Here is a 14,470-nt window from a genome sequence, read left to right as displayed (position 1 = left end):
TATAGGAAATGTCAAATAGTATCTTAGTTGTTGGATAACGGAAGGACAAGTACTATTGCCAACATTATTGTCACATATGTCGCATCTCTTAACTTATATATTTATGTGATAAAAATGTAATTAACCTATTAGCAGCAAAAAAAAAAAAAAAAAAAAAAAAAAAAAACTTGCACAAATTTGTAAATTTTATTAACAGTTATGATTGTGCCTCATGAAATTATATACCAACTATAGTATAAAAATGATAAGTATAACATTATTGTATTTTTAATCAAGAATTGAAAGAATAAGAGTTTTTGGCCTAATGATTGTGTAACACACCACATGTGATGTGATATTGTGAATTTAGTTCCTATGAAGATGAGTTTAATACCCGTCTAATTTAGAGTAACATCTATCATATCACTCTTACCAAATTAGCCAAAAAAAAGAATAGAAATATTGATTTAATTCAGTGCAGTCAAAATAAAAAAATAAAAAATTCAGATTAATGGTAAATTTTACAAACTTTAGTGATAAAAATCTATAATTATTTTGAGAAGGTACCACTAATTTGTAATTTCTCTCTTATATTATATTTTTAGGGCCGTATTCAGTGGATGGAAACGTCCATATGACTATGGCCTTCTCAAGATTGGGCTATGAGTTCAATCTGGGCCAATTGTATGATATCAGCCTGGTGTGGCCTAGTGGACCTTAGCTCCTAAACGTCACTGGGCTCATCTACATAATGTTCACTCTCTCTCCCATTTGACAATTTGTATTCTCCAGTAAAGAGAAAAGAGTATCTCGTTGATGAGTCATGTTTAAAGTTTTTATTATTATTTATATTTATAAAAAAAAAAATTAAAATTGAATAACTTGTAGTGTCTAATTTCGACTCCACCTAATCATTTTTCGTTCTTTATTGATCCAAAATCTAATTCAATTTCTGCCATCAATTTTCGACTTGTCGCATTTGATGTAATCATTGAAGGAGGTCCAAGTAACCATCGTTCATTAGTTGCTCACTACATAATAGTTTCACAAATTAATCATCCTTCAATTAATGTTCAAAGGGTGGACATAAACAAACAAAAAATTTTAAAAAAGAAAAAGAAAAAAGAAATGATACATTAGCAAAGCTTTGATTCCCTAGTGATATCCTGACGTGATAGGTGTATTAGACACCCAATCTAAGGGGAGCTGATCATGAAGGCACGCCTGTGCAATCCAATGCGCCACTTTGTTCGAAGCCCTGGGCCTCCACCGAAAGGAGAACCTGCCCTGGGTCACCAAAAGCTTGATGTCACTAAGAATTGCTCCACATTCCCATGGAGGAACCGTTTCGGTAACACAGATGGATCACGGCTTTGTTATCCCCTTCAACCAGAACATCCAACAGATTGAGCTGGTGGGTAAGAAGACAGGTAGAACAACAAGCCTGAGCCTCTCCTTAGAAAGGGAAAGAAATACACAACTTCTTTGTGAGGCCGTCTACCAGATGACCATTCTCATCCCTTAGCACTGCCGCAACTGCTGCTCGAGAAGAGCCTTTTAGAACTGCCACATCACAATTTACTTTGTAGACCCCATGGTTAGGAGGTCCCCATCTATTCGTTGCAGCAGCGATCTGTGTAGGTTGCCGAGGATGACCCTCAACTTGAAGGGAGACCACCGCTTTATATTCCGCCATAGCCACTCTAGATCGATGTAGAGTCAAGGAGGGCTCAACAGGGAGATGATTGAAAACAAAATTATTACGTTCCTTCCAAATATACTAGCCAATCTACGCCACCGTACTGAAGAAAGAATTGCGGTCCTCATCATTCCTAAGGATGTCCATCATATCACTAGACCACTGTAGTATCGAGTGAATTGCACCCTAATCTACTCTATAGTTTAAAATGCTACCAAACCAAACTGAACGGACCCACTCACAGCCAAAGAGAACATGTTCCACCGTTTCCGGTGCCGCATGACAAAGTTGGCATGTTGATGAATAAGCACACTTTCTTCTAAACAAATTCTCCTTCAATGCAAGCACATTTCAACACACCCTCCACCAGAAGTGACGAATTTTCGAGGGAACCTTCAACCTCTAAATTTGCTTCCAAAACAAGCTCGGAACCTGAAACGAAGAAGATGGAGTGTGGCCAGTAGACCTGGAATTTCCTGACTTGGCAACATGATTCCTAGATTTCACAGTATAATGACCTATTGATTCAAAATGCCAGATAAGAGAGTCTTCGTTTGGAGCTAGCGAGATGGGAATAGAGCTGATTGCTTGAACTTCAGGCTCCGACACTTGAGTGCGCAAAAAATTCAAATTCCAACTTTTATGAATAGGATCAATAACATCCTCAACTTTAATTACCTCAGTCCAATCGGGTTTAAATGAAGAAATTTTGAAATGTGAGAGACCAGGAACCCAACAGTCCTCCCAAAACAACGTATTCGAGCCACTATTAATTTACCACCTAATTCCTTGTTGTGAGAGTTGGCACCCTTGAAGAAGACTTGCCTATCTCCATGAAGCCCGCCTACCTTTAGTGGCGTGCATAAAGTCCTTGTGGGGAAAATAAATTCCTTTCAATATGCGAGCACAAAACGAATGAGGGTATTTCACCAATCACCATCCCTGACGTGCAAGAAGTGCTGAATTAAACGCTTGAAAATCATGGAATCCAAGCCCTCCTTGAAACTTTGACATAGCCAACTAACCCCAAGAGATCCAATGAATGCCCTTATTGTTTGGGTCTCCTCCCTACCAAAAGTTGCTTATGTAGGAATTAAGTTTTGCACATAACTTTTTAGGAAAAGCAAAACACGCCATGGCGTAGGATGGGATAGCTTGAACCACGGCTTTGATCAGAATTTCTCTTCCAGCTTGTGACAATAATTTTTGTTTCCATCCTTAGAGCTTGGAGGTAACTTTCTCAATTATGAACTCAAAAGCTGTTGTTTTAGATCGTCCCTAGAAAGAAGGCAAGCCCAAATAGTCCGCATTAGGAGAAAAAATTTTGAAGCCAGAGAGATCACAGGTAGAATCACAAACAGCCAGGGCAACATTTGGCGAAAATTGCACACTGGATTTATTAAAGTGTTAAAATCCACCTACTCTCCACCTACTTCACCCACTTAAACCTACTCCACTAAACCTAACCCACTACACCACTACCACCTCACCTACTCCACTAAACCTAACCCACTACACCACTACCACCTCCACTTCACCTACTCCTTACCTACTACACACTCACCCTCTTCTATATATAGGAATCATGAATCATTGTAATATAGATCAATAAACATCAATCAATAATACATGAATTCTTACATGGTATCAGAGCAAGGTTAAGACCTTAGTATTTCTCGCTTCACCGGCGGGCGGCAACCTCGCCTTGGCCGCCCGCCGAACCTCAACCTATTCCGCTTATTTTCTACACATACCTTGACTTCTTCAACATTTTCTTACACCCCTCCTCCGCTATGTCGGCGGCGGCACCCGCATCATCGTCTAGCCTCTATCGCCGTTCACCTTGCCTCTCACATATCCGTGGTTGTACTCTTACTCGTCGTCGTCGTCGTCGTTTCTGGCGCTGCTTTTCTGCTCGTCACTGCTGTTTTTTTTCCCGATTTGCTCTCTCTCTCTTAGCCATGGATTTGGGTGTGGGGTGTAGAGCTGTGGCTCTGTTGTTGGTAGCCATGTTTGCTGGCTTGAAGGTTTCAATGGCAGCAGTGTACAAGGTTGGGGACTCCGCTGGTTGAACCATCATTGGGAATATTGATTACAAGGCCTGGGCTGCTTCCAAGACGTTTCATGTTGGAGATGTCATCATTTTCGAATACAATTTTCAATGTCACGTGTTGCAAGTGCCCCACAAAGAATACCAAGCCTGCAGAAGTGTAAGACAGTAACATGCATCTTCACATACAGCTTGGGTAATGTGTAACTATCAAAAGCACAAGCTTCTTGGACATCCCTCTCTCTCTCTCTCTCCATGGACCCAACATCATCATCATGCACCCACTCTATCTCCCTCTCTCTCATCTTTTCCCACTTTCAAACCCACTTTAATCATATCTCTCCTTTCTCTTAATTTATTCCATCCACAAATATTTTTCTCTATTTTCTTTATCCATTATTTTCTTTTATTTTATTTTTCTTATTAAACAAAACAACACCACAAAATAACACCAACAACATTCCACAACCTTGTCATTTTATTCATATCAGGGGATCAACCCTGATCACACTTTTACATCAAAAAAAAAAAAAAAAAAAAAAAAAAAAGAAAACCCACACAAACAAAAACAAAACTACCACACCCACAGTGGGATTTTTCTTTTCTACTCAGCCGCCGGTCTTTTCTTCTTGCCTCCGTCCTGGGTGGTCCTTGCCGGTGTTGCCTCCGTGCTTCCTAGACCACCAAGCAAGTTGCCTCCTCCTTGCTCCTCCACTACAGCATACGGTGGACCTCCAAATCGGAACATCACGGTGGCCTTCCGCTTCAGCTCCTTATTTTCCGCCTTTAGCACACTTAACTCTGCTCGCGCATCCTTATACATGCGTTGGAGCAGAGCCAGTTGGGCGTTTAACTGCTGCACCTCATTTGTCCTACTCTGCAGCCGGTTCGACAAATTTGTAACCGCAGTCATGGTTTCCACACATGACTTCAATGTATACTGATTGGCCTCCACATCCGACTGCACTGCCATTCTTTGCTCCACCGACCGCATCGGAAAGTTCAACGGAGCAAAACCAGAGGTGTTTGGTTGAGGTTCACGGGCCTCCGCACCAGTTATCTCTCTTGTTGACTCGTTGAGGTCGGGAAAGAGAGTGAGTAGACCACGGGATGAAGAGGCCATATTCTGGGTAGCTGAACGGGAAGAAGAGGCTATGTTTTTTGGGTTGCTGAATGTTTCAGCGAAATAGCAATTTCAGACTGATAACGTTCGGAAGGGGAGTGTTTCAAGATTTGCAGCTCTTAGAGGCAATCTCTCAGAAAAACGAATATCTCTCTCAGAAAATGAAGAGTTTTTCAGAAGTTTTTTCCCAGGTTTTTTTGTCTTCGTTTCTGCCTCAAGCACAGCCTCCGCATTGGTTTATATCGATACTGACGACGCGGCCGACACGCCACTCTGTCGCTCACGTGCCTCGCCGCGTCTCCGGCTCACCTTTTGATGGCTCGACGCTTTCTGTCGGGCACGACTTTTGATGAAGTGGGCGCGCCTTTTGAGGGCGCAACTTTTGATGGCACGTCTTTTTATGGATTGGGCACGCATTTTGATGGCACGTCTTTTTATGGATTGGGCACGCCTTTTGATGGCACGCCTTTTGAAAGATTTGGCACACCTTTTGAGGTTGCGACTTCAAGGGTCCGACAAGACTCTGTAAACTGTCCCGACATTGATTCCGGTTAGCTCCTTCAAGGGTCCGACAAGACTCTGTAAACTGTCCCGACATTGATTCCGGTTAGCTCCTTCAAGGGTCCGACAAGACTCTATAAACTGTCCCGACATTGATTCCGGTTAGCTCCTTCATGGGTCTGACAAGACTCAGTAAACTGTCCCGACATTGATTCCGGTTAGCTCCTTCATAGGTCCGACAAGACTCTGTAAACTGTCCCGACATTGATTCCGGTTAGTTTCTACAAGGGTCCAGCAAGACTCCGTAAACTGTCACAACATTGTCTGCTACAACGGTCCGACATGACCCCATAAACTGTCTTCTACATCGGTCTGACACCGCCATCCAGTGTCCTCTACACCGTTATGACACCACCATACAGTGTCCTCTACATGGTTATGACACCCCCATACAGTGTCCTCTACAACGTTATGACACCACCATCCAGTGTCTTCACCAATGGTCTGACACGACCATACAGTGTCTCTTATCCTCTTTTATTTTTATGTATTTTCTTGTTTTGTTACTCTCTCCAAACTCAAGTTGGTTAGTTCCTATCCCCCTTGAGTTTGCGGGGGGCTGTTAAAATCCACCTACTCTCCACCTACTTCACCCACTTAAACCTACTCCACTAAACCTAATCCACTACACCACTACCACCTCACCTACTCCACTAAACCTAACCCACTACACCACTACCACCTCCACTTCACCTACTCCTTACCTACTACACACTCACCCTCTTCTATATATAGGAATCATGAATCATTGTAATATAGATCAATAAACATCAATCAATAATACATAAATTCTTACATAAAGTTTTCCATCTAACCCGAAGCCTCGCAATACACCTTCAAGAGATCCAAGATTTTTCGGCATTCCGTGTCTTCAGCTTTCAAGAATAGCAACATATCATCGACGAAGAACAAGTGCGATAGGGTAGGGCAAAGCCTTGTAATCTTGAAACCAGAAATCTCTCTATTCTGCAAGTTCTGAGAAATAAGCTTGCACAAAACATCGGCCACGATGATGAAGAGGTATGGGGAGAAAGGATAGCCTTGTCGGAGGCCCCGAGATGGAACAAAAAAGGCCATTTTCTCTCCATTGGCAAAAATAGAGAAGCTAACCGTAGAGACACATTCCATGACCCAATTAACCCACTTCAAGTCGAAGCCCAATTTTCTTAAAACCATGTCCAGGAAATCCCACTCGATTCTGTCATAAGCCTTATCAAAATCAAGCTTGATAGCCATTTGACCAACTAACCTTGACTTACAGAGTTTGAGCGAATGGAAAGCTTCATGGGCCACTATGACATTATCCTGGATGAGCCTCCCAGATACAAAAGTGGACTGGTTTGGGGAATTCAAAAGCTTCAAAATTCCTTTGAGACGATTAGCAAGGAGTTTTGTAATAATCTTAAGAATGAAGTTACACAAACTGATAGGTCGAAATTGCAATAAAGTAATAGGGTTACTGACCTTAGGAATCAATACCAGGTTGGTTTGATTGAGTTCTCTAAGCAGATAACCACCATTGAAGAAACTGCGCACCGCGGCACAAACATTCCCCCCCATTTCGTCCCAAGAATTTTGGTAGAAAAAACCAGGGAAACCGTCTGGCCCTGGGGCTTTAAAAGTCCCCAATTGAAAGGCTGCCAATTTGATTTCCTCATCACAGACTTGACAAGTCAGGTCACGGTTCATCTCCGCAGAAATAACGAGATCCACTACAGACAAAGTTGCAGAACAGTCCCTACTACCATTGCTAGTGAACAGGAATGAAAAATAGTCCAAGAAATGCTGATTGATTTTCGAATCTGAGCTCAGCCAAATCCCTTCTACATTTTATAATCGAAGAATTTGGTTCATTTGACGACGTTGAATCAAAGAGGCATAGAAAAAACTCGAAATTCTGCCCCCAAAATTGAGCCAATGCACACAAGAACGCTGATGGAGGAACATCTCTTCCCTAGATAACACAAGCTCAAGGTCAGATTTAGGCTGGTCTTGTAGCTGGAGATTCTCATCAGAACAAGGTTACGCCTGAAGGGTGTCTAATTAAGATTTTAGCATAGCAATCTGAATTTTATTATTGCCAAAATTTTCCCTACTCCACAATTTCAGCCCTTCCCAACATGCTCTGAGCTTCCTTGCCAGCCGAAACATTGGAGATCCCATAAACTGGTATTCCCAATTTTTACGAATGATTTCCACAAAATCTGGGCTAGTTGACCACATGGTCTCAAATTTGAACAACCGCGAAACTTTTTTAAGAGGAAGATTGCAGTTTAGAATCAGAGGGCAATGGTTAGACCCAACTTAAATCTCATGAAAAACCTGGGCACACGGATATAAGGTTCTCCAGTCCGCTGTTGCAACCGCTCGGTGTAGCCTCCCAAATGTCAAGGCTTCCGCGTTGATTATTAGACCAAGTAAAAGGGGGACCATTAAACTCCAAATCCATGAGAGCACAATCCGAAAACAACTTAAGGAAATAGTGGATTTGAGTCATTCTACAAGCTGCAGCCCCTTCTTTTTCTGTGCGAGCACCAATCTCATTAAAGTCATCTACGCACAGTCCTGGATAGTGACTATCAGACATTGGGCTTCGAAACTGAACCCAAAAACTTCTTCGAACCGACCATTGCGAAGGAGCATGAATAAAATTGGCAACCCAACTGATAGGGGTATTTGGCGAGGTAATCAGTCCGTGGATCAGATAAATAGATTTAAACCGAATATCCAAAACAATGTCGTCAGTCCACTATATAGCCAAACCTCCCGCAGCACCCACTGGGTCAACATAAGAAGAATGGGAGAACCGTAAACGCCTTCTAATACTGTCCAAACTCGATGACTTATTTTTTGTCACCATAAGAAACACCACTTGAGGGCGATGGGTTACGACCAACCCTCAGAGGATCTGGACTGTCAAGGTTCACCCCAACCCCTAATAGTTCCAGTTGATGATCAACATGGAGGTCGTGGCTATTGAGGGCCAGCCACCAAAGCCCATTCTTCCAACTCATGACTTTCAGTAGAGAGTGAACTGGGTACTTTAGAGCAATCTTCAAGATCAGAGGGGAGAGAGGGTGCTTGAGATAAAGTAGGGAATTGCTCTGGCGATAACTGGAGATCTGCCACCACTTTCGACATCAACAAGAGTTGCCAGCCCCAACTTACCTCTACCTCGAGCAAACCTCACTCCTTTCCTTCTATGATTTAGCTTGGCAGAAGAGAGGCGGCTACGAAACGACAAGAGAAAAATCGAGAGTTTGGATTGGAATATTTGTTAAGGCACTTTTGAGCAGTTTGAGACTTCTCTCTGGGAGCTCCTCCTCCATCGAAGCCTTGCCTGTGATGGACAAATTATTGAACACCGTTGACATACATTCATCAACAACTATGATTTTTAAATCTCGCCGAGTTGGACTTGAGGTTGGGCTGATTTCCTCTATACTAATTGGGCTAGGAGAACAGCTGAGAGAAGTCAGTTTGGGGCCTGAAACCATTCTGCAATCTAACGGTTTTGTGACAAAATATTGGGGCCCAGATGAAATTGATGGCCCCAACAAGTTCTTAACCGAGCCCATAGCCTTGTGGCCCACCTTCCCCAGGCCCAACCCACTCTTGCCAGGGCCACCCATAGAATCCAAAGAGTCCACACTTTCTTTACCCGAGCTCATAGTTGTAGTGGTATGGTGATCTATATTGTCCCTCCCCTGGTCCCTGACCCCCACAGGTCGTCGCACTACATGGGTAGTACACTGTTCCATAGATTGTGCACCACTACTCCACTCAAGGCTCAAACTGGTACTATGTGTACCCTACCCTCGCAGCTCAGGCTCACGCGCTGGCACCGGTTCTAGGTCAGGCCGTTGGAATTAATTGTTGATGCAGGGACTTCTTTACCCTTTCTTTCAGCTCATCCACTTGCTTCTTGTAGTGCTCCACAGGCAAACCAGTGCTCCTAGCTATACCAATTCTCAATTCCGGTCCATAACCAACCTCTTCCCAGCTTCCCTTGTGACAAACTTACATACATTCCGATCATGACCAATTCTACCACAGTCAAAACAGAAATCAAAGAGCTTCTCTATCTTAAGGGAAACCCAATGATTATGAGTGCCGCTCGGAGATTGTCCACTGTTAGGAAGATAGAATCCCTGAGGTAGTGGTTTAAAGATGTCCAGGTCAACCCTTATCGGGAGAAAAATCTAGTAAAGGAAGGGGCCCTCACAATGAGCCTCAACTTTGATTAGTCGCCCTAATTTCCTCGCAATGATTTCGCCATTAGCCTTAGTCAGCTTTTCCAAAGGAAGCCCATGCACTTGAATCCAGAATGGACACCAGGTGAACACCATTTCCGACACCGGAGTTCCTCTTTCCAAGGGCTGGAGAATAAGGAGGTGACCCATAATAGACCAAAGAGCCTCTTGAAGAACCCACCGGCAGTCCTCAGCATCATCAAAAGTGAATAAGAACAAGTTATCATTCCACAGGCAATCGAGAAGGAGGCCCTCACCTTCCAAGCGCATCTCTAATGATTTGTTATAAGGAAAATGCATTTTACCCCAGCTGGGAGTGACACCCAGTGAGGTGTCAGCTGGGGGTTGGTCCGAAAAAAATAGTTTTTTTTTTTTTTTTTTTTGATTTTCGACCAGTGAGGGCGCGCCTCGTCACTGGGGGTGCGACCCCCACTGGGTGTACGAAGCATCTCTCTTGTTATAATGGCAATGCTTTAATGTTATTTGTTATAATAGCATTGCTATTATTATAATTTGGTAAGAAATAGTAGTAAATTGTCAAATTATAGCAATGATGTTCCAATGGTCACATTTTATTTTAGCAAATCTCAACCAACTTTTCTTCCAATTTTGTAGGTGTTATTGGGATATAGATTTTTTAGTGATTTTTTTATTGTTTATTTTTCGTCTTTTGTGACCTTTTTTAAACTTTTTTTTTAACAAAAAATATTTACATTGTATCCGACTATACAAATATAAAAAATTGAAAAAATTGAATTTTTTTTTAATATATAATTCACCCCACCAAAAAAACAACAAACTAAAAAAAATTTATAAAAAAAAAAATTATTAACTACTTTAAAATTACATGGACCCAAAAATGAGCATGAGATTGTGAATTCTCAACAATTGGGTCTTCAGTAATGTGACACCAAGCTCTGCAAATTGTCACATCTTCTTGAGTAGTGAATGGTTTTCCTCTCTTTATTTTTTATGAACCTTCCGTACTGATTATGTAAAAAAAATAAAAATATATATATAGATTAAAAGTTGTGAATTCAAATTGAGATTAGTTGTTTATATTTATAGGAAATAAAAATATGACCTTTTTTTTATCCGTTTAATTTATAGCCGTTAAAAAGAGTCGTTTCAAACTTTTCTAAAGTAGAGGAAGAAAAAGAGTCATTGCTCAATTTGTGCATTCCAATGACAAAAGAGCACCGTTGGATTATTTAAATAATTCAACGATTCAGATAAACCCTTTGGAATCATCTAAACCCATCTCTCAAGTCGGCTCTCTCTCTCTCTCTCTCTATCTCTTTGTCTCTCTCCATTGCAGAGCAACAAGGTGTTGCCTTTGTCTCCCTCTCTCTCATCGTCTTCATTTCTCTCCCTCTCTCTTACCGTCTCCATTCTTCTCCTTATACTCTCTCTCCATGTCTCTCAGCTTCTTTATCACCACAACCACAAGAACTACCACCACCACCACCACCACCACACCCACCATCGAACTCCAACCCTCAAACCCCAAATTTCTTTCTCCAACCCTCTTCTCCACCACAACCCCCTGTCTCTTACCTTCTTCTCATCATATTTCTCTTCGACCAGGACTACAACAAAGAGCTAACTTCCAAAGCAGTTTTGTGGACTTATTCTTTGATTTCTTCGATTAGTCCACTGGCCAAATGTCATCATCATATACCTCACCTCTTTCACATTCTCTTTTCCATTAATGGTTTAGGTTTGCTTTTTTCCACCTCTCTCCCTCTCTTTCTCTCTCTCTCTGCTGTCTTCTCAAATAGTTTCTTGTGGCCTGGTAGGTTGTGTTGTTGGGGTCATAGGCCTTATTTTCCACCCAAGATTTCAATGGTGAGAGAGGAGGGAGCCTCTTTCTTCATTGTTTTTTCTTTTCCCATTTTTTTGATGTTTCACATTTGTGTTCTAGGGTTCTTGGGAGGATAAAGAATTGAGTTCTCTATTCTCTCTCTCTCTCTCTCTCTCTCTCTCTGAATTCATGAAATTGGTATTTTTTGAGGTTTTTGCTTTCTGGTATGGGTTTTCAAATCTAAAGAGGTTGTGGGTATCAGGTAATTGATCAGTTCTTTAGTTCTCCAGTCTGAGAATTGTGATGTTATACTCTTCCAGAAACTCAATGCAAGTATTTTGTAGTATAAAGTTGTTGAAATTCAATTTTTATTTTTGCTTCAGATTGCTTGAAATTCCTGAAATTGATTGATTCATATTGCTTGAAATTCCTAAAACTCAATTTTTATTATTATTATTTTTTTTTTTGCTTCAGATTGATTTATTAATTCTGAAATTTTTAGCTTCAGAATTTTTTTTACTTTTTGGTGAATTTTGTTTATGTTTTGGAAGTTTTTGTTAGGAAGAATGATGAGAAAATGAGGGAGGAATGAAGGAAACGGTTGATTTTGGTGATTTGGCAGCTTTAGCAGTTACCAAAGCTTGTGCCAAATTTAACATAAGCTTTGCCATTTGCCAAAGTTAGAGCTGCCAAACCTCACCATTAGAGAACACTTTTGCCCCATACCAGTTATAAAATGGCTTTGGCAACTCCAATAGCAAACCATTGGAGATGCTCTTAAGGTATGTTTGATTGACATGAATAGAGCATGAGATTGAGATTATTAATCCATGGGCTCAATAATCTTGTGCATGTTTTGAAATTTTGTTTCAAGATTATTAATCCAATGGATAATTAATCCAACAAATTTATAGGATTATTAGTAATGGGGTAGAGGTGGGATTATATATCCTGAGCTAGGAAATAAAAATAAAAATACTCTTTTACCCCTAACTATATAAGCAAAAATGTAAGCCCAAATCAAAGTCATTTCTACATAGCAAATACACAACAGCTTTGCTAAGAGAAAAGCAACGATGAAAAACTCTCTATCTCCGTGAAGATCTCCATCTCGGTGTGCCAATTTCAACCTTCGTTCACCGGAAAATTGACCATCGACACTGAAAAACTCTCATTACCGGTGAGAGCATCATCTTCGCCATTTATTTTTTTCCAAATTTTTATCTATTTCAATAATTAATTTTACATGTTTGGTTCAAAATTTATGATAAATCATCATTGTCAGAATTTATGAGATGTATTTGTATATATATACATAGATTTATGTATTTGTAACAATGTTTTGATGGTTTTGATATATTATATACTAGATTTTGCAATGATTGATGGTTTGATTTGATTTTCAGAATTTATATATAGATTTATGTATTTATTTGATTTGTATTTGTATTTGTATTTGTTTTTGGTTTTTATGTATGAATATATATATATATATATATAGATAGATAGATTTTAAGAATTTAATAGGAATTTTCAAAACTGATGTAAATATATTATATTAGGAATTTTCAAATAGAGGTAAATCGTAAATCCATGATACATAGCTCATGTTTGTTTGTTTTTGTCTATATATAACTATACTACAACTATGTATCTTTTATTGTTTTTTAACTTTTCTTTTTAATTTTACCATTTAGGATGTGTTTGGATCACTAATTTGGGTAGAAATTTGAAAAAAAAAAAAAAAAAAAAAAAAAAGGGATTCAATATCCAAATCCATGATTCAAATAGAAAATTAAGCTCCATTTGGATTGCTATGGATTTGAAATTAAGGTATTTGAGGCTGAATTTAGTGGGCTTAAAACTAAAAATAAATGGGAAAATTAGAACAAGGGCTTAAAGAATAACAGGGGTTGAAAATTAGGTTCTGGCTAGGTATGGTGTGTTATATGTTTTGATTTCAGGTCAATTGTATTTTTTTTAAAATCTATTTGTTAGTATGGGATGTTTTAGGATTTGGGTTTTGCTCAATTTTTGTTGGGTATGGTAGTTTTGCTTAATTTTTGCTCAAGTGTGAGAATTGATGGACTAATTAGCATGTTATAAAGATCTTCCTGATGTGTTAGTTGAAGCATTTGTAGATGGACAATAATAAGTGCTCGGACAATACGATGGACCTATTTGAAGCATTTGTAGCACTCCAAGAAGTTGTGTCATCTATTAACTATGTATGTGGTGTGTACGTTATTGTACTACATGTTGCCTTTGAGAGGTACCAACTAGGTTGGATATGAAAAGGTCACCATATCCCTTCCAAGCACAATTAGACTATTTGAATAGATTGGTGAAGGATAGCGATATTGATTGTCATGAACAACTCCAGGTGAATAGGCATACCTTCATGTGTCTTTGTACACTTGTCTGAAGTGTGGGATTATCTTATTCCAAATATGTCTTCTTAGAGGAGAAAGTAGTAATAAGGCTATTTGTTACAGCTTTTTGGGGGTGATTATAGCTTATTTTGATTTGGGAGTCTGTGCCAGACTGTTTGATGGAGCTTCTGCTTATAGGTTATTAGGCAGATATAGCTTACATAGGCTGAAAAAAGCTGATTATTTGAAAGCTGGCATATGGGTGCTTTTAACTTTTGCTTTATGATTATCAGCTTTTAACTTAAAAAAAGTTCCACAAGGCCAATGTTCTTAAATGTAATTGCACACAACTATAAGAATCGCAACATCAAAGTTCAATTTCATGTGATCTGGGCAAATAGTTATGTATAAGATATTGAAGATGTTATATTTCTAGTTTACACACATCACTGTTCTACAAACTATTGTGAACACTATTTTTCTTAATTTAATATTAAACTTGAGTTGATTGGTGGACCCAAAAAAAAAAAAAACCATAATCTGTTACATGTGGTTTTATGATAATATAATATAGACTTGTGTTTAATTACCATTTGACTTCTGTTTACAAGCATCTTTTATGTGATGTA

At 39.7% G+C, this 14,470-nt stretch overlaps 1 long non-coding RNA gene across 1 annotated transcript in view; it reads right to left on the bottom strand.

Annotated features, from left to right (window-relative positions):
• Window positions 1-893: 893 nt before the first annotated feature.
• LOC145789451 (uncharacterized) overlaps window positions 894-14,470 on the bottom strand; it is a 207,988-nt gene continuing 194,411 nt past the window's right edge. The window contains exon 2 of the long non-coding RNA XR_014327390.1: window positions 894-6,029. This is a non-coding gene — a long non-coding RNA (uncharacterized LOC145789451). The remainder of the gene's footprint in view (window positions 6,030-14,470) is intronic.

Source organism: Camellia sinensis, chromosome 1, assembly GCF_055761805.1.
Source record: "Camellia sinensis isolate YWXY chromosome 1, ASM5576180v1, whole genome shotgun sequence".
Lineage (NCBI taxonomy): Eukaryota > Viridiplantae > Streptophyta > Magnoliopsida > Ericales > Theaceae > Camellia > Camellia sinensis.
This window is presented reverse-complemented; position numbering and strand designations above follow the sequence as displayed.